At 38.2% G+C, this 21,449-nt stretch overlaps 1 pseudogene; it reads right to left on the reverse strand.

The window, feature by feature from the left end:
- Positions 1 to 2,213: 2,213 nt before the first annotated feature.
- Positions 2,214 to 11,658, reverse strand: LOC118999593 (60S ribosomal protein L11-like; annotated as a pseudogene).
- Positions 11,659 to 21,449: the final 9,791 nt, after the last annotated feature.

Here is a 21,449-nt window from a genome sequence, read left to right on the forward strand (position 1 = left end):
GCTGGTGTACTTCAGAGTAAAAAGAATTCACATTGATTCTTGCTCAGTAGTTGCCTATGCGGTGCCTACCAGGTGTCAGATCATCTTCAGGACACCTGTACTGAAACATGAATAAGACAAAGGTGGCACTTGTACTCCTAGATCTCTCTCTTTAGTGTGGGACACAAGGTTGACCAAGTTACAAATGAGTGAGTGGGACAGTGTGCAAGAAGAACATATAATTGGCAGGAACCTATTCTGAGTGTTCACTGGAGCCCTCTAGGAGTAAGAACTAAAGAATGAATAAAAGTTATCAAGCTTGTTGAAGTTGGAAAATGTCTTCAGTCAGAGAGAACAGTAAGTACAAAGCCTTGTGGCACAAGAGATTATTCTGTGTTTCTGTATATGATATTGACCAACAAACTGGGGACATGGAGGTCATAAGGACTGTAACGGTGAGTTGAAACCAAAGGGGTACAATACAGGAGATCTGTATATAAACTTTTATATTTTTTATTTTAAAAAGCATATATACTTTCCAAATGATGTGAGATTGAGATTGGCAGGAGGCTTTATTTAGTCACTAGTTTTGATAAGTGAGGAAGTGAACAAACATGCTGCTCAAAAAAACCCCTACAAATATAAAAGAACAAAACAAAAAGCTACAACATCTTTAACTTCATTTTTAGTGATTTAGTATCCAAATTGAGATAACTTCCTTTTGTACTTTGACTTCATATTTATCATTCTGGAGATAATGCATTAAATGTAGTTGTAGGTGCTTCACTGAAAGAGATGGTTGAAAACCAAGACTACTCAGTACATTTGGAAGGTCTGTGTGGTGAACAAGTTAAAGAAGCTGTGAACCTCAGTCTCTAGAAGAACTAATCAAACAGACACATCATTACATCTTAAAGCATCTAAAGAATTGTCAAGCACAAGAAGAAGTTGATGTGTTTTCTGTTTTTTCTAAGTAAGTAAACTCTCTCTAATGGGGGAACTCAAGAGTAGGAAAATTTTAGTTTTAGGTAATAGTAAGTGTGGAGGGCAGGACCAATAAATTGGCATTTGTCCAATCAAGATAGCATAAACTATATAGAACAAAGTGGAGTCACTTATGTCAACTAAAATGGCTGCCAGTCAGCCATGACACTTCAGTTTAAGAGGGAAATTACCTAAGTCAGAGTAAACACATCTGGCAAGGAAAAAATCTGCCCATGTGGTCAAAGCAGACATGTCTGGCAAGAAGACATGCTTAAGATATTTGCACGCATGGTCAGAATAGCCATGTCTGCAAAGCGGGAACACCCAGAGATAGGCTCCTGGGGAAGTTCCACACTTGCCAGGAAGGGTGTCAAGACATTTGTCAAAAAGACCCAGAAGGGTGGAGTACACCACTTTAAAGGTATAATTGGGACACTTTCCAGACCACTGCTGAGACCATCAAGCTCCACACAGCAGAATGCTGCTCCGTGCCATGCTGATCAACCTTAGCTTTGGCAACTGGAGGCTCTGCCCTGCTGGACTTCACCTGCCCTCCTACCCACCTGGTTCAAGAGATCCTTCTTTGCAAGACACTGACAACTCCCTTGTCCACCGTGCTCTCTCCCAGACCTGCAGACTAAGACTCTGGTTCATTTTCCCCAATTGATTGCTGTGTGTCTGTGTTATATTCCTCTTATATTGTTAAAGTGTAAGTAGAATATTAATGTATGTTGATGTTCTACTTTGAGTGAACTTACATTCAATAAAAGTTGAGTGAATAGCAGTTTCTGTGTGTGACTCTTGTCTGTTCCTTGGTGCCAGGTTGCTCAGCAGGCAGCTAGCTGAGCAGGTGACTGGCTGACTTATAGGAAAGACTATGTCATGAATAGATGCTTATGACAATAGGCTTAATAATTAATGCATGTAAAAATTTATTGCTTCAGGAACTGAAGGTATGGCCCACCCTGACTCCAGGAGACCACAAGCAATTTCACCTTTGTGTCCCAATGAGATTACAAGCAATCAAGATGGTATTTGAGCCATTATGGTACAAAGAGAAACATACACAGCCCAGGACACAGATGAAGAGAATCACCCAGGACACAGGACACAGGATACAGGACCCAGACAGAAAGTCACCAGTCAGTGGATGAAAGGATGTTAGGGAAATTGCCAGACTACAGCTTTTATCTGATTTACCTCTTTCTTGAATTCCAAATCCCTTACCTACATTTTCTTTCCCTTGAATCTCAAATCTCCTTGTTCCTCGTTATAAAAAGGCTGGCATGAGGAAGGATGATCCCATCATTCTTCTGCTGAAAACAGCACATGACCTCCTCTTAGCTGATTCTGTGTTTGGCCCCAATGCAGCCTCTCCTGTGTTTGTTGTCTGTGATGCTGAAACCTGGCCTCTTCAGCACCACATAGAAGTCCAGGCCATAGACACCAATGCTTGGATTATATTTGATCCCCAGATCAATGTGTTCCTGGATTCCAAAACCACAATTTCCAGGATCTGAAAGGTTATTTTTTCACAACTTGTACTCTCACCTTTAGACTTTTCTCCAGGATTTCCTCCTCTGCCTTAGCCCCATGAACTGTGAGGTGGATGGCAATCTTTTCATTTCTCCTGATGCCAAAGTACTTGATGTTTTATCTGATTTTGGAAAACACAGGGCCTGGCCTGTGAGCTTAACCAGGACTTTGGCTGCCCATATTGACCTGCCTCCACTTCTTTTTTTATTTGATTTTTGATTTTTGATTATTTTAACATTTTTTATTGTTCAAGTACAGTTCTCTGACTTTTCCTCCCACCCTTCCCCATCACTCAGCCCTTACCAACTCCTTCCCGTTTCCTCCCCACCTTGTTATTGTCCATGTGTCCTTTATAATTGTTCTTGTAAACCCTTCAGTCTTTTCCCCCATTATCTCCTCACTCTCCCCTCTGCTCACTGTCAGCCTGTTCTCAATTTCAGTGTTTTTGGTTATATTTTGATTGCTTGTTTGCTTTGTTGATTAGGTTCTTGTTAAAGGTGAGATCATATGGTATTTTCCTTTCACCGCTTGGCTTATTTCACTCACCATAATGCTCTCCAGTTCCACCCATGCTGTTGAAAAGGGTAGGGGCTCCTTCTTTGTTTCTGCTTCATAGAATTCCATTGTGTAAATGTACCATTGTTTTTTGATCCATTCATTAACTGATGGGCACCTACATTGCTTCCAGCACTTGGCTATTATAAATAGTGCTGCTATGAACATTAGGATGCATAGGTTCTTTTGAATTTGTATTTCAGGATTCTTAGGGTTTACTCCCAGCAATGGAATTGCCAGGTCAAAAGGCAGTTTCATTCTTAGTTTTTCTGAGAAAATTCCAAACTATTTTCCATAGTGGTTGCACCAGTCTGTAATCCCACTAACAGTGCACTAGGGTTCCCCTTTCTCCACAACCTGTCCAGCACTTATTGTTTGTTGATTTGTTTATGATGGCCATTCTTACTGGTATGAAGTGGTAACTAATTGTGGTTTTAATTTGCATCTCTTCTATGGCTAGCAATATTGAGAATCTTTTCATGTGTCTCAGGATTTTCTCTATGTCCTCCTTGGAGGAGTGTCTGTTCAAGTCCTTTGCACATTTTTTAATTGGGTTGCTTGTCTTGTTAGAGTGGAGTTGTGTGTGTTCTTTATATATTTTGGAGGTCAATTCTTTGTCTGAGGTATCATTGGAAAACATGTTTTCCTGTATGGTTGAATCTCTTTAATTTTAATGCTATTTTCTTTAGCCATGTAAAAGCTTTTTAATTTGAGGAGGCCCTATTTGTTTATTCTTTCCTTTATGTCCTTTGCCTTAGGGGATATATCAAGTGAAAATATTGCTGCATGGAATATATGAGATTTTCTTGTCTATGTTCTCCTGAAGGACTTTCATGGTGTCACAACTTATATTTAAGTCTTTTAGCCCCTCAAATTTATTTTTGTGTATGGTGTAAGTTGGTTGTCAAGTTTCTTTCTTTCTTTCTTTCTTTCTTTCTTTTTTTTTTTTGCATATAGCTGCCCAGCTCTCCCAACACAATTTGTTGAAGAAGGTGTTTTTGCTCCATTTTATGCTGTTGCCCCCTTTGTTGAATATTAACTGACTGTAGAGACTTGGGTTTATTTCTGGACTCTCTATTTTATTCTATTAATCCATGTGTATGTTCTTATTCCAATACCAGTTTGTTTTAATTACAGTGGCCTTGTAATACTGTTTGACATCAGGTATTGTGATCCCTCCTACTTTGTTCTTCTTTCTCAAATTGCTGCAGCTCTTCATGCCATATATGGTTCCATATAAATTTTTGAAGTGTTTGTTCTGTACCTGTGAAATATTCCATTGGTACTTTAATGGGGATTGCATTGAATCTATAAATTGCTTTGGGTAGTATGGACATTTCTATGATGTTAATTCTTGTCATCCACAAACATGGTATATGTTTCCATTTGTGTCTTCCTTAGTTTCTTTCTTCAGTGTTGTGTAGTTTTCTGAGTATAGGTCTTTTACCCTCTTGGTAAGGTTTATTCCTAGGTATTTTATTTTTCTTGTTGCTATATCAAATGGAATTTTTTTCCTGATTTATGTTTCTGATATTTCATTGTTGGTATACAAAAATGCCTCTTATTTCTGAATACTGACTTTGTGTCCATTGTTTTGCTAAATTTACTTATTAGGTTGAGTAGTTTTTTGGTGGAGCCCATAGGATTTTCTATGTGCACAATCATGTCATCTGCAAACAATGACAGCTTTGTTTCTTCTTTTCCAATTTGGGTGCCTTTATTTTCTTTCCTTTCCTTGTCTGATTGCTGTGCCCAGGACTTCCAATACAATGTTGAATAGAAGTGGTGAAAGTGGATGACCTTGTCTTGTTCCTGATCTTACTGGGAAAGTTTTTGGTTTTGCCCATTGAGTATGATGTTGGCTGTAGGTCTCTCATATATTGCCTTTATTATATTGAGGAATGCTCCCTCTATTCTTACTTTGCTGAGTATTTTAGTTATAAATGGGAGCTGTACCTTATCAAATGCTTTTCAAGCATCTGTTTGTATGATCATGTAATTTTTTTCTTAGGTTTTGTTTACATGACGTATTACATTTATTGATTTGTGAATATCGTACCATCCTTGCATCCCTGGGATGAATGCCACTTAGGCATTGTGTATGATCTTTTTAACGTATTGCTGAATGCAGTTTGCCAATATTTTGTTGAGGATTTTAGCATCTATGTTCATCTGCGATATTGGCCGAAAGTTTTCTTTCTTTGTGGTGTCTTTGTCTGGTTCTGGAATTAGGATGATGCTGGCTTCATAAAAATAGTTTGGAAGTCTTCCATCATTTTGGATTTTTTGGAATAATCTGTGAAGGATAGGGGTTAGCTCTTCCTTAAATGCTTTGTAAAATTCTCCTGGGAAACTATTTGGTCCAGGGCTTTTGTGTGATGGGAGTTTTTTGATTACTGCTTCAATTTCATCTGCTGTTATTGGTCTGTTCAGGCTTTCTGCCTCTTCACTGAGTTTTGGAAGATTATATTTTTCTGGAAACTTGTCCATTTCACCTAGGTTTTCAAATTTCTTGGCATACAGTTCTTCATATTAATTTCTTACAATCCTTTGTATTTCTGTTGTATCAGTCATAATCTCTCCTCTTTCACTTCTCATTGTGTTTATTTGGGTCCTCCCTCTTTGTTTCTTGATGAGTCTGCTTAAAGGCTTGTTGATTTTGTTTATCTTTTCAATGAACCAGCTTCTGGATGAATTGATCCTTAGAATTGTGCTTTTAGTCTCTATGTAATTTAATTCTGCTCTGATCTTAGTTATTTTCTTCTTTCTACTTGTTCTGAGCTGTCTTTTTCCTTGTTCTTCAAATTCTTATAGGTATAGGGTTAGGTTGTTTATTTGAAATGTTTCTATCTTCTTTAGGTAAGCCTGTATTGCTATGAACTTCCCTCTCAGGACTACCTTCACTGTGTCCCATAAATTTTGCATTGTTGTGAGTTCATTTTCATTTGTTTCCAGAAATTTTTTTATTTCTTCCTTAATCTCATTTTTTACCCATTCGTTGTTTAATAGCATGCTATTCAATCTCCATGAGTTTCAGTGTTTTTGAGGTTTTTTTCTTGTGGTCAGTTTCTAGTTTCAATTCCTTGTGGTTGGAGAAAATGCTTGATATGATTTCAATTTTCTTGAATTTGTTGAGGCTTCTTCTGTGTCCTATTATGTGGTCTATCTTTGAAAATGTTTCATGTGCATTGGAAAAAATGCATGTTTTGCTTCTTTGGAATGAAAGGCTATATATATATTCATTTGATCTAGGGCATTATTGAACGCACAATATTTTTGTTGATATTTTGTTTGGAAGATATATTCATTTTGTACAGTGGGGTGTTGAAATCCCTTACTATAATTGTGTTGCTGTCAATATCTTTCTCAAAGTCCCCTAAGATTTTCTTTATGTGTTTGGGTGCTCCTATGTTGGATGCATATATATTTACGATGTCTATGTCTTCTTGGTGAATTCTTCCCGTTAAGTATTATAAAGTGACCTTCTAGTCTACTTTTATGGCCCTTTTCTTGAAGTCTATTTTGTCTGATTTGAGTATTGCTATCTCAGCTTTTTTTCCTGTTTGGTTGGAAAATTTGTTTCCTGCCCTTCACTTTCAGTCTGTGTAGGCCTTTTGATCTGAGGTGGGTCTCTCTTTAGGCAGCGTATTTGTTGGTCATGCTTTCTTACCCATTCAGCTATTCTATGTCTGTTAATGGAACATTTAATCTGTTCACATTTAAGGGTATTATTGATAGGTACTTATTCACTGACATTTTTTTGTACCTGTGTTCTTCTCTCTCTCACTGTTTTCCTTCCTTTTTTTAAAGCAGGCCCCTTAGCATCTCTTACAGACTTGGTTTGGTGGAGGTGTATATTTTAGACTTCTTTGGTCTGGGAATCTCCTTATTTTGCCTTCCATTTTAATTGAGAGTCTTACTGGGTAGAGTAATATTGATTGCAGGCCTCTGGTTTTCATAACTTGGAGTATTTCTTGCAATTCTCTTCTGGCTTGAAATGCTTCCATTGAGAAATCAGCTGCTAGCCTTATCTGGGTTCCCTGGTATGTCACTTTTTATGTCTCCCTTGCTCCCTTTAAGATTATCTCTTTGTCTTGGAATTTTGCCATTTTAATGATAATGTGTCTTAAAGTGGGCCTCTTTGGGATTCTTTTGATTGGGACTCTTTGTGTTTCCTGGATTTGTGTCACTTTTTCTCTCGTCAAATTAGGGGAGTTTTCCATCATTACTTTTTCAAACAGGTTTTCTATCCCTTGCTTTTCTTCTACTTCTGGCATTCCTATTATACAGATATTATTACATTTTATGTTATCTTGCAGCTCCCTTACCACCTATTTGTTCCTCCTGAGTTTTTTCCTTTTCTTACTCTATCTGGGTGCTTTTTCTCTACCTTGTCCTCCAGCTTGCTTATTTGATCCTCTGCTTCACCAAGCCTGTTTGTAATTCCTTTTAATGTGTTTTTCTTATTTTGAAGATTTTATTGTTCATTTCTTTTTTGTTTTTGTTTATAGTTTCCATTTCCTTTTTCATGGTGATGTGGTTCTCACTCAGTTCCTTGTAGTTTTCTATGAGCTCCTTGAGCATTTTATAACCATTAATTTGAATTCTATATCTTATAGTTTGTTTACCTCCATTTTGTTTAGCTCTTTTAGTGGAAAGTCTTTCATTCCTTTCGATTGCAGGGATTTTTGTTTGTTTGTTTGTTTGTTTGTTTCCCTATTTTAGTTGACTCTTTTTGTTTGTTTTTGTGCTTCCTGATGTTTTGGTTTCCTAGGATGAACTAGCAAAGACATCCTGCCTTTGTAGGATGAACTTCTACGGTAGGAATTCTATGAGGTTTAGTACTGTGGTCTCTGATCTCCTTGACTGGACACTCTAGGTTTGCCCTTTCTTCCATTTGTATGGGCTCTTTTGTTGTACTTTGGTTTTTACCTCTTGGTATTTCCTTTATTGGTGGTTTTTCCCCTCTGGCAGGTATACTGATGTTATCAGCTGCCAACTATTCTTATATTGATCAGTGGCAGGAGGTAGGCAAAGTGGCTTAAAGACAGCAGGAGAGTGTTCTGTGGGACTTAAAGTACCAGCAAGTAGAGAAGAGAGAGGATTTTTTTTTAGATAAGTATAGCATTATCTGTGATATTTCACCCAACTATCCACTTTTTATGAAAGTGAAAGAGAGATAAGACTTGTTATAGAGGAGGAGGATTATGAGCTGAATCTAGAAAACAGAGCACTTGTGCAAGGTTAGGTGATGAGATATAGTGAGATTAAAGTAAAGAAAGTAGGTGCAGTGTAAGAAAGAACAGAGTTAACCACAATAATGATTGTTAGTATTAAAGTGAAGTGGGCTAAGATCATGGAGGGTTGCTGCATAGTATGTACAATTGTATGGAACAATTATATACAATAGTACTGGAACAACAATAATATGATAAGAAATATATGATTTGGATACCCAGAATAGAAAGTACCCAATCAAGAGTTGTGTATTATTGGAATGTGGGTGAAGTAAAAGGAAGAAAATTAAAATACAATAAAGAGAGAATAAGAAAAACCATTCAAACAATGAAATTAAACAGATAAATAAAATGAGGAAAACTAAACATAAGGAAGAGAAATAAAGAAAAATACTATAAATTAAAAATACCAATAAACAATAAAATAGCAGCTCTGTAGGATAGCAAAGTGACATTCATCTCAGTTTCTCAGTTTTTGGAGTTAGCCTTGTGCTCCCCCTTTTGATCTGTCTCTGTACCCTTTGTAATTCTACATCTTATTGTCTCACTTGGGGGAAGAAAAAAAAAAGGAAAAAAATACAGAGAGAGAAATCAAAAAGTAAAAAGTAAAAGATAAGCCTCCTGCTGACTTTAAACTTGTTCAGCAAGTTCTGCTGGTCTTCCTAGATGCTACAGGAAGAGGGGCTGGGCTTTGCTTTTCTCCTTTCCTATGGTTTTGAGAGCAGGGGGACCAGGTCTGGGCCACAATATTCACAGCTTCCTGGCTTCGGGCCCAGGTCCTCATGAGCTGCCAGGCTCAAATCAACCACTCATCTGCTCACACCATGAGCCAATCTTGGGGTGCGCTGTTTCATTCAGCCACTGTCTTGAGTGTGAGGCTCCAATAAGCCTCTAGGTACACAGCGTGAAACAAGCATCCACTGAGCCACCTGGTCTCTGGGCATGTGCAGCTGAAATCACTCTCGGGTCCAGCCAGCCTCTGCTGGAAAACTCCTTACAAAGCAGCTGTCCACCGTTTTTAACAAGCACACAGTTTTTCACACAGCCCAACTTCCCAACCAGTCCGGAGACTGGGTCCAGATCAGGGTCCAACATGGTCCAACTCCTCCCTTCTCCAGGTGTTGCCTGGCACCTCAGTTTCTCTGGTGCTGGTGTCCACAGTCCCAGTGGATATGTACTGCCCTTGTGTGTCTCACACTTTGTCTCTATTTCCCCCAGCGACTTCCGCAACCAGGTCCCTCCTGGGGCCTGGCTACCCTACCTGCTCTGGTAGGGGAGGGAGCTGGTGATCTAACTCTCCTCCCCACCTTCTGTGGCAGGTTCCAGGCCAGAGGCAGCAGCAGCCTTGGTCCCCACACAGATGTCAGGGATCTCACCATCCCAGCACAATCACCATTTGTTTTTCAATGTCCTCTGCAATTGTTGACCTCCAAATTTTATATAAGCTGGGATTCTGTTGGCTGTTCACTCTGTTCCTCAAAATATCTGGTAGGTGTTCCAGCTGGGCACAGGGAGAACTGGGCTCCACTCCCACCTACCTCACTGCCATCTTCTCTGAACCTGTCTCCACTTTTAGAGATGCTGAGACAGAGCTTGTGCATGCAAAGTTCCCAAATGGGGTTCTCCTTATCACCTTGATGTTGTGCTATGATGAGAAACAGGAGGAGTGAATAATAATATTTTTAAAAAGGGAAAACTTTTACACTCTTGGTTTGAATGTAAAAGATGCAGCCATTTGAAAAAATTCTGGAGATTCCTTAAAAATTAGAAATAGAATTGCCATATGACACAGAAATCCCATTTCTGTATATATTGAAAGGATATTAAATCAGGATCCTGAAGAAATATGTGCCCTCCCATGTTCATTGCAGCATCTTTTACAATGAACACAATATGGAAACAACATGAGTACCCAGTGATAGATGAATGAATAAAGAAGATGCAATGCATATGTTTACATATATACATACAATGAAATATTATTCAGCCATAAAAGGAAAGAAATGATGCCATTTGCAATAACATAAATGAACTGGAGGATTATACCGAGTGAAATAAGTTGGACACAGAAAGGCAAATATTGTATTTTCTAACTTATATGTGGAATCTAAAAGAGTTGAACTCATAGAACCATTAAATAGCATGATTGCCAGGGTATGTGGGGTGAAAGTAATGGGGAAATGTTGGTCACAGGGTACAAACTTTCAGTTACAAAATGAGTAAGTCCTGGCAATCTGACATACAGAATGGTGATTATAATGAATAATACTGTATTGTATACTTGAAAGCGGCTAAGAGAATAGTCTTCAATCTTCTCACCACCTAAAAAAGGATAATCACTTAAGGTGATAGATATGTTAATTCATTTGTTATAATCATTTTGCAGTATATAGGTATACTAAATTGTCACATTGTACATTTTAAAAATCACATTGTAGAACCTAAATATACACAATTTGTATTTGTCAATCATACTTCAATATAGCTGAAATAATTGTTTTAGTTTTAAAAAAAGACTGACTTGAAAGGAAATGTAAGATGGTCTGTTAGGGTACAAACCCACCATCCTCTCAGATCACCAGCCATTTGAATAAAGCACCATAGAGATTCAATCCCTGTCTCTGCTTCTTGGTTCTGGTACTGACAGGCAGCACGGACACTGACTTTTCTGATTTTATCTCCACAAAATGAGCCAAACCAATAAAAACAAGATAAAAATATAGAAGTAGTAGTGGGTGCGGCTTTTCCCACAAGTTTCCCATCCTCCACGGATGAAAGTAAACACTATCAAGATATGATCTGCTAGGGGAGGAGAGGTGGCCAGTTTCTCTGAGGAAAAAGGCCTTCAGCAGTGGCCAGTTTCCCAGGAGAAAAAGGCCTTGAGCCCCTTCCTCCAGGGACTTTTATTGGGTTGTAGTACACAGAAATACAGGGCAGCAAGGATCAAACAGTAGATAACATTTCAAAGAAATCTGAGGGCTTAGTCTGAGTCAGAGTCTGTCAGGAAGGGGGTTTTGCAGAAACTTTAGGGTTTCCTGCCCATACCCTTAACATACGAATGAAAACACTTGTAGAAGAGCAGGTTTCACAGGATTTTGAGGAATTCTTTGTGATGCCAGATTTTTCCCCCAGGATCCACTCTGGCAAGGCAAGGAGCTGCACCCCTTCCCAGCAGGTATTCAGGCTTAAGTGGATTAGAGCCAGGAAGCCCTTCTCCCAGAGGACAAGGGGTCTTGGGCTATGTCACATAGCTGGGGGGCAAGGGTCCATTGCTCACTCTTTGTTGCAGCCCCCAAATCCTTCCTTGATGGCTTCCCAAGTGATTATGTCTGGCTTGCTCCCTGCTGTGAGGAGACTTACTGGTCATCAATATAGACCATGCTTTGGGGGCAGGGAGAGGAAATTGAGGCAGCGTTTGCTACCAAAGACAAGCTTTGTCTCCTGTGGCTTGCATTTCAAGGTCAGGAGGAACTCGCTAAGGCACTCACTCACTCATCCTTAGCCATGGGAGGTAGAGCTACAATTCCTGAAACCAGGTAGAGTGGTCCACAACAAATAGTAGAGAGGGAAATTGAAAAGAGAAATTATCTCTGGAAAACAAGAAAAACTGTGATTGAGCTTAAACTACCCTTGAAGTACACTTCTCTGTAACTAAGTTTATCAGACTCTGTTAAGTGAATCCATTGGACAGCCAGATCTACAAAATGTTAAAAGAAAACAAAATTGAAGGGGAATATCATTACTCAAGTAAAATGCGCTAAATTTGTATTTAGCTTGCATGAGGAAATCAGGTTGATCTTACAAATTTTCCCTATAAGAAAAATTATTATGAGATGGTATGAAATAATGTAAGAAAAAGCAAATTAAAAGGCATGGAGATATGAATTTGAAATTAAACTTTGCCACTATGGTGGTTTAGTGAAATGCAGTAAGCCAATTGACTTTTAAAGCTCCGTGTGTGTGTATTTAATCTACATCAGTAGTGGAGGAAGGGAATTCAACATGAAATTCAAAGCACCACAAATGTTAATATTACAGGAGTTTAGGTTATTCTAATGATTAAAAGTTACAAAATAACCTAACCATTACTTTTCTTGTGTAATCTTTCTTTCTATTAGAGAGGAGTACATTACACTAATGAGAGTTTCAATTATTGCTCACATAGCATCTTTTAATATTTTTAAATTTTTTATGGTTGTTCAATTAATGTTGTCCCCATTTCTCCCCACTAATCTCCCCTGCCCTACCCTTCCCCCACATCCCACATTCAATCTTCTCCCTATTTTTCTCCATTGTTTCTTTATACATGGCAAAGCATACTATTTTGAAAAATATGAAGACAAAGTGAAAAGTTAGCATTTTTAATGAAGACATTAATTTAATGAAGATGATGAAATACTTTTCTATCTTTTGCAGCATGTGTTAATTATTTAGTTTTACCTTTAAAAAATTAGTATTTTTAGTGCTTTAAGTTACTTGGCCTATAAGCCATCAGACTTTAATAAATAACAGAAAATATAATCCACACAACTTCTATTTTCCTATAAAATTAGTTAGCTGTTCAGCCACCTTAGAACTTTAGAAGTTAAGTTTTTAAAATCTTCATGCTAATTTCTGTGAAAGAACAATGTGAAGGAATATACAAATAAAATTATTTTAAAAGTAATAATAATGATACAATAAACTGTCCTCAATTAGAGCATCAAAAGGAACATGACTATAAAAAACAACTCCGTCTGGAACATGAAGGGTCAATTCATCATTTTTTGCCCTCTTTCTCTGGGAACTAGCAGGTGTGAATTACTTTGATTTGTTGGCAAAGCCTCTATTAAAAAAATAGAAGGAACAATGTATTGGTTCTTAGAATAAATTTAGTCTGGGCCAGGAGATTTGACAGTCATAAATAGTTGATCTTGGATCACAGTTATGTTGGAAACCATAATTTCCTTTCTTCATTTTTTCTTCCTTCCTTTCTGTTCTCCTTTATTTGAGTAGTCAAAAAGATTATATGTATATATGAATTATCAGTCAATAAGTTTATTTTAAAAGTGGCAGAAGGTTCATTTTAGGAGTTTAAAAGGAAAGTATAGTTCTTTTGATTGTCGATATTATGAAAATCTTAGGGGTGAGGTTTCCAAGTTAAGCCATGCTTAGAAAACTGTATATGCACAATCCATTTTAGTACTAGGCCACGTAAGAGATTCTGTAATTTGACTTTCTAATTGGAGTATTTAGTGAATTAAATTTATTGTAATATTAATGTATTAATATTTATATCTACCATGCTGCAATTTATTTTACAAGTTATCAAGTTTCCTGTCCCATTGCCCCTTTTTAGATTAAAAAGTTTTCAAAAGTTACTTAATTCTTACCTCCTCTTAGCTTGATATTTATGATTTTTTTGCTATTATTTTAGTGGTTATCCTAAAGAATAAAACTTTAATATTGTATTTTTTAACAATGTAGTATGAATTAGTATTTTATGCTTTCTCAAGGAATGCAAATATCTTTAGAATTTCACTGCTCAATATGGTAGTCATTAGACACATGTGGCCATTTAAATGTGAATTGTACTTAATTAAATAAAATTAAAAATTCAGTTTTTCAGTTGCACTGGTTACATTACTGTGGCAAATAGGTACAAGTGACCAGTGTGCAGCCAATTGGACAGATCACAATTAAAAAATTAAATTTTGTTGGCAGTTCAGTGGGAGAACATTGCTCTAGAGTCCTTTAATTCTTTTTCCTACTTTCTTGTATTTTGAATTATGATTGCCTTGCATATTAGTTTTAAGTATATTTAACCCCTTCTAGATGTAGTATTATTGCTTTGGATAGTCGATTTAAAAAATATTCATCAACATTTATAACCTTCGTATTGCTATTTCTTCCTTCCTCACTACATTACCATGTTTTATGTAAAATAGTTTTATTTTAATGTGAAGAACTTCATTTAATATTTAGTCTAGTTAGGGGAAAAAGGTAATATATTTTTTCATTTTGGTAAACTGAAAGCTCCTTTACTTCATCTTTACTTTCTTTTGGAAGAAATAGAAATGTATGTTGACAGTTGTTTTCCTTTAATATTTTCCATTTTCCTGAGGCTTCTATTTTTTTTAAAGTCAGCTGTAGCTTTATTCCTCTTCTTTTGAAGATGATATTGGAACAGTTGTGGAACAAGGTCCAGAACTTGTAGTGTTTGGGATAAGGGTCTCCCCAAACTGGAGAAGACCCCCTACCCCCACGTAGAAAAAGAGAAAAAATCTCCAAACCTCCACAACAAGACTAGGGGAAGGGGAAGTGGATTGGGGTCATTGAGAGCTAACTTTTCATATCTAAAGAACTTGGCAAGTGTTTTAGTAATGTTAAGTAGCTGGGACAGGGTGCTAGGAGCCATGGAGATGGGGGTGACTCTAACCCACAAGGCATGTAATTAATTGCAGGGGCTTGTTGCACCTGCAGGAGAGCAGAAAGGCAGTTAGCTCTATGTTACTGGGGACAAGAATGCCTGAACTAACAATGGCAGCTGAGAAAGGCAGAAGTGACCAGGCCAGGTGTAACCTGGTGTGGGAGGAATTGGAAATGGGGTTATGGAGGAAGATCCACACCTGAATTTAACCTCAGGCATAGGCTAGCCATGCTATCTTGGCCACATGGTTTGAAAGGATTCAAAAGGTCCTTCACAGACCCACCATAGGGATGAGGTTTTGTATTAAGAGCAGGGGCCTAGCCAACTGAGCAAAGACAACTGGAAGAAGCCAGAATACAGAGAGGAATCTGTTCAGCCTAAGCTACAGACTTCTATTTTTTTTTCTTCAGAGTTGGTACCTCTGACTGGCCCAGTTTGGCAAAGGGAGGCAGGACTGTGTAGGTGTTGTTGTTGTTGTTTTTTTTCTGTTTGTGAAGAGTGTGGGGTTTAATGGCAGAATTCCACCATTATTCTAAATTTGTATAACTTTTGAATAAATAGTTCTTTTCCTTTTCATAATAATACAAGGTGCAGCCAAGGGGGACCCAGAAAAGATTTAGAATGGTGTCCAGAACTCAAAGTGTATAGGAATATTAGAGGAAATATTATTAAGATGTCCTCACCCCACCCAGGTGTCAGTTGGGGGAAGGGACAAATGGTGCAGGGCCATTGAGAGCTATTTTGCATAACAACAGTTTTGCAGCTAACCTCTGGAATGGTCATTTAACATGTCTATAACCTTTACTGGTTTCATAGATATGTTAAATAACTGTGGCCAAGTTCTGGGCAGAGAGAGAAGTGAGTGGCTGCTACCCAGGATGTAACTGGGGGCTGCTTCTCTGAGAGAGTGCACTGCTTGAGAGGCATGTGGCTTTAGCAGAATGAGGACCCCTTCTTGGCCAGGTGAGGGGGAGAGCCAAGCTCTTTTGGAAAGATGTAGACCACTGTAGCCATTAGGAGAGAGAGCCACGGGGTTTCAGCAGAGTGCAGACCCCCTCTTGGCCAGGTGAAAGGGAAGACCACTTAGCTTTGCCAGAATGGAGATCCCTGCAGCCAGGTGAAGAAGAAAGATGCGCTTTTGGTGGAGTGCAGCTTTGGTAGAAGAGGCCCACACGGCTTTGGGGCACTCCCTTTGCCCAAGTGGCCTGAAAAGCAGGAGAGACTTTGACTGGAACTTGGTACAAAGAACTCTTGCCAGTGGAAGGTGCCTCATGACTTTGGATTAATTAGAGATCCTGCCTAGACAAGCGACACAGCCCACAGTATCAGCGACCTGAAAAAATGGACGTGTGCTCTTTTCCTGGTTTATGGTACCCGGAGTTGGGACAGTGGGAGAAGGGAGCACTGTGTGTGTGTGTGTGTGTGTGTGTGTGTGTGTGTGTGTATGTGTGTGTGTGTAAGTGTATACCCTGAAAGACTTTAATATTTTAATGAAAGCATTAGGCCTGAATAGCATTAAATAAACATTTTGTTTCCTTTTCACAAATCTCTGGCATTGAGAGATGTCTTTCCAATTGGCGGTGGACAGAAGAGCCCAATAGATATTAGTATAGAATCCTTGGGAGGGGCCTCTGTTTTCTGAAGCAGTTTTTGGCATCCCTCGGTGGGCCAAGTATTGCCACCCCCCTCGGACCCTTGTTCGGTAACAATAACACTTTGGCATTGGGAGTCAGTTTTAATCAGTGGCAGGCAATAGAACCCAGAGCAATAGAACTCAGTGGTTTTCTTACAATGTCCTTTTCCCCCCTTCAAGCTGCTTAAGTATTTTCTTCTTAACTTTCATGTTCATTAGTTTTTATATGATGTGTAAAAGGAAGAAAATGCATTTATATTTTGCTTGAGGATACTCAACCTATTAACCAGGATGAATCTGGTAAATCCATGGCTCGTATCTTATTTTAGTTTTGAAAAACTCTAGTAACTCAAATAGTTACTCAAAATTTTCATTTCATCTCTAACCCTTTAGATGGAAATGTATGTGTATATATACCTACCTTTCTGTTTGTTTTTTGCCACTTGATTCAGAGCTATTGTGTGAAAGGACTATGTAGCCGCCTACTTGCACATTAGATGACAATACTTGAAATAGGGTCATCTGCCTGGAAATATGAGGTATTTCTGGCCATAAAACTCACCCACACCTGACTGTAAGGGAGTGTATTAGCCTTGAATGGACCCGTTCAGCTGTAATTGGATGGAGTTACTACTTTACTGCTTGTGGCAAGATTGTTGGAGATCTTTCAGGTCTCTCAGGGACCTGCTGGTAGGGTGAGCATGGGTTCTTGGTATAACTCCCGAATTAGACTAAACTTTCTTTTATTCCATCTGGAAAGTTTGCTTAAGTCTCCAAACACTTACTTGTGGCTGGTAATTAATTATCACATATACAAAATATATTTTAATTTTATTACATATATAAAATATATCTTACAATATTTTCTGAAATTTTCACCCTGTTTGTTTACCATGATTCTGTTTTCTATTGATGAGGTTTTAAATTTTCTATTTTTCTATGTTCAGTCTGATGTTAATTTCATTTATTGACATTTTAATTTTAATATTTGAAATTTTTAATCTAAAATATACTTCTGATCCTTTTTTTCAAGAGTTTAGATCTCTCTCTGGCTGGTGTGGCACAGAGGATTGAGTGCTGGTCTATTAACCAAAGGATAGTCAGTTCGATTCCCAGTCTGGGTGCATGCCTGGGTTGTGGGCCAAGTCCCCAGTAGGGGGCATGAGAGAGGCAATCACACATTGATGTTTCTCTCCCTCCCTTTCTTCTTCCTCCCCCCTCCTAAAAACAAATTAAAAAATCTTAAAAAGGGATTTTAGTTTTCTAGTTAAAAGTCTCTGTCTTGCCAATTGTTTATTTGAACATAGAAATTACAGGTATTCTAAATCTAACCTGTGATGTATCCAGTAAAAGCAATCATCTGTCAGTCTTGTCATCTGGGAAAGAGCTTCCAAGTGCATGAGGACTCCTCTTCTGCTTGGAACTTTCAAGAATTCTAAAAAGTCACAACAGCCCACATTGTTCTAAAGAATATGTTACAATTTTACCTATTTTCTTTTTTCCTACTTTTATGGCTTTCACCTGCTCTGTCATCTGTCAAAAGTGAATGGTTTATGTTTCCATATTCCTTGGAGGGATATATTATACTTTGGAATTCAGTTTACCAGTTTAACTTTGGACTTCATATTTCTGATGGGCTCTAGAAAAGTTATGATTTTTTAGATTATCTGGATGTTAGCATATGAGTGATGTTTTTCTTTTTTTTAATTTTTAAACAACTTTATTGAGTTATGGCTAACATAACATAAAACCCATCTATTTTAACCATTTTTAGTAAACATCCAAAATTGTGCAATAATCACCACAATTCAGTTTTAGAACATGTCTACCACCCTAAAAAGGCCATTATTATTATTATTTTAATATTTTATTTATTTATTTTTAGAGAGAGGGGAAGGGAAGGAGAAAAAGTGGGAGGAAAAGATCAATGTGTGGTTTCCTCTCACGTGTCCCCCACTGGGGACCTGGCCTGCAACCCAGGCATGTGCCCTGACTGAGAATCAAACCGGTGACCCTTTGCTTCGCAGGCCCATGCTTAATCCACTGAGCTACACCAGCCAGGACAAAAGGCCATTATTTTTTAAATTTACTCTGCTATTTCTGAATTTTTAGGAAGGAAATTTAGGTTCTTGATTTTGAGATTGCTTTTATTTCTAATATAGTCATATAAATACACAGATTTTCCTCTGCTTTAGGTCCATCCTATAAATTGTAATGTATTGTTGACATTCTACTTCAGCTAAAATACATCCTAATTTGCCTAGTAATTTCCTCTTTGACCTATGAGATATTTACAAATGTTTGTTTAATTTTCAAATATTGTGGATTGTCCAAACTTCCTTCTATTATTGATTTCTGGTTTAATTTTGTTGCGCTCAGAGAACATACTCTGTATAACTCCAATCCTTATAAATATATTGAGGCTTATTTTATGTTCTAGTATACATCCTGCCTTGAAAAATGTCCCACATGTGCTTGAAAAAAATGTATACTCTACTTTAGTTTGGTGGAAATAGCTTCCTATCTTAATTGTAAATAGAAGTTTTCACTGTTTATTTTAATGCAAATAAAAATGATAGCATATTAATTAATTTCTGTATTTAATTTTATCTCAAATTATGTGATCTAGTATAAGTAGCTATTGAAATAAAATCCAATGAAAAATAGAATTTTTTACTTTTTTATTTAAATAAGGAGAGCTCTTTCATATGGAAAGTGTTAGTACAACCACACATTTTAAACGAGAAAGAATAGGAACTGAACCAGAGGGGAAGGGTGAAGGGTGAATCTTGGGCCCAGTGAACCCAAGATTCCATTTCCCATCCAAGGTACAAGCATCCCCCAAATAATATATAAACAAGCTGCACATTACACCTTTAGCCATCACCTGCCCTTTTAAATATCTGGTTTACATGAAAAGACAAAGAGAAGAAAGGCCAAAATAAAAACAAAAGGAAACAAAAACAACTCTCTCAAAACAAAAACAAAAAAACAAACTCTTTTTACTATGCAAGGCATGAGGTCAAAAGCTTACAGTACAGTATCCTCTTTAAAGAATAGGAGAGAGTCATCTACACAGAGCCTTTGTAGACATGTTCACTTGGAGCCTTTGTAATATGCTGATGACAGGGCCCTGGGGGATGCTGCTGCCATTATGGAGGCCACCCAACCTGGGTGGGGAAATAGCAGGTCGGATGCACCTGGAAGCTCACTAGACAAATATGTGCTGGTGGTCCAGGTGGAGAACAGGGCTCAGTACAAATGGGGTCTGACCCCAACAGAGTCATTTCTGTCCTGGGTGATCTGTCTTGGTTCTGTCTCACGTTTTCAAACAGGAAGGGCTGACTTTCTGAAATCTGCACATTCCCATTCATCACAGAACAGGACAAAGCACAAACATCTTGTGTGGAGGTGACTTTCCTCACAAGTCCCCCCAGCTGCCACGGATGAGAGTAATCATGACTGAGACATGATGTGATCTGCTTGGGGAGGAGAAGTGGCCATTTTTCCAGACGAAAAAGGCCGTGAGCAGTGGCCAGTTTCTCAGGTGGAAAAGGCATTGAGCTCCCTCCTCCAGGGGCTTTTATTGGGTTGTAATACACAGGAACACAGGATGGCAAGGATCAAACAGTAGATAACATTTCAAAGAAATCTGAGGGCTTAGTATGAGTCAGAGTCTGTCAGGAATGGAGTTTTAGAGTTTCCTGCTCAAACCCTTAACATATGAATGAAAGCACTCTTAGCAGAGCAGATTTCACAGATTTATCAGGAAGTCTTTGTGGTGCCAAATTTTTCCCCAGGACACGCTCTAGCAAGGGAATTAGATGCACCTCTCCCCATCAGGTGTTCAGGCTTAAGGGGATTAGAGCCAGGAAGCACTTCTCCCAGAGAACATGGGAACTCGGGCTTTGTCAAAGCCAGGGTGTATGAGCCCATTGCTCTTTGTTGCAGCCCCCTGAGTCCTTCCATGAAGGCCTCCCAAGTGATCAAGTCTGGCTTGGGTTGCCCTCCACTGTGAGGGGTCTTACCTGTCATTGACTTCCGGTCAAGCTTTGGGAGCAGGGAGAGGAAACTGAGGCAGCGTTTACTACTAGAGACAAGCTTTGTCTCCTGTGGCTTGAATTCCAAAGACTGTCTCTCACCCTTATCCACAAGGGGTCGAGATACAATTCCTAGAATCAGACAGAGCAATCTACAACATCCTTGGTTGCTGAAGGTCATTTCCAATAGACCTGCTAACCCAGGCTTGCTATCCATGTGAAAAGGGATGAGGACAGGTGAGAGGCAACATGCAACTACTTGGTGGAGGGGAACTGATCAGTATGGAGGAGTTGCCCCAGTTTGCCACACAATGGGCCAGTTCTGACCATGGCTGTGCACACCCTCAGCCTCCTTGGCTCTGAGCATCGGTCACAAACCTCACCAACCATCAAGGAGGCAGATCCAGAAGACAGGAGAGAGAGGGCATAGCTTGAGAAAACAGATTCTAATATTTAACAACAAGATACCCCAATATTCCTAGACATGGCTGGAATGACCACAGCTTTGGAATTAGGCAAACCAATTTTTTTTGGAATGTGTAAGAGTCATGCTTAGTTTTCCTCCTTAAGAAACCTAGAGTCATCAGTGTATGAATTCCAGGTTTGAAATCAATAATATGGATAAAAGGGGGATAATTATTAACAAACATCATAACAAAACAGTGTCAATTGTTAAGACATTAAATTTATACATAGGAAAATTGAAAAAGAAATTGATTAGTAGAAAAGAGATTTAATGTCTACTAGCTTAGTGACTGTATATGGACCATATGTTATTTCTAGGTTTCAATTTTTTTCAGTGTCAATATAAAAACTTAAATTTAGAACCTAAGTTTCTCACTTCTTTACTCATTCTGCAAACTTTTTTCTCCCCAGTGGAAACACACATATCTCAAATTTCACTCTTATTAAACTAATACCATAAAATATATACATAAAATATATGTTTTGTTTGACATTCTTAAACTGAATAAATTAGTTTTTGTTTTCTTTTTACTTTACACTGAAACACTTTGGGGAATTTTTTTGTCCCCTTTGGATCTTTGTATTCTCACTGAGATAAAAAAAAAAGTTTG

This window comes from Sturnira hondurensis, unplaced genomic scaffold (assembly GCF_014824575.4).
Source record: "Sturnira hondurensis isolate 20B ecotype Veracruz unplaced genomic scaffold, ASM1482457v3 Scaffold0014965, whole genome shotgun sequence".
NCBI lineage: Eukaryota > Metazoa > Chordata > Mammalia > Chiroptera > Phyllostomidae > Sturnira > Sturnira hondurensis.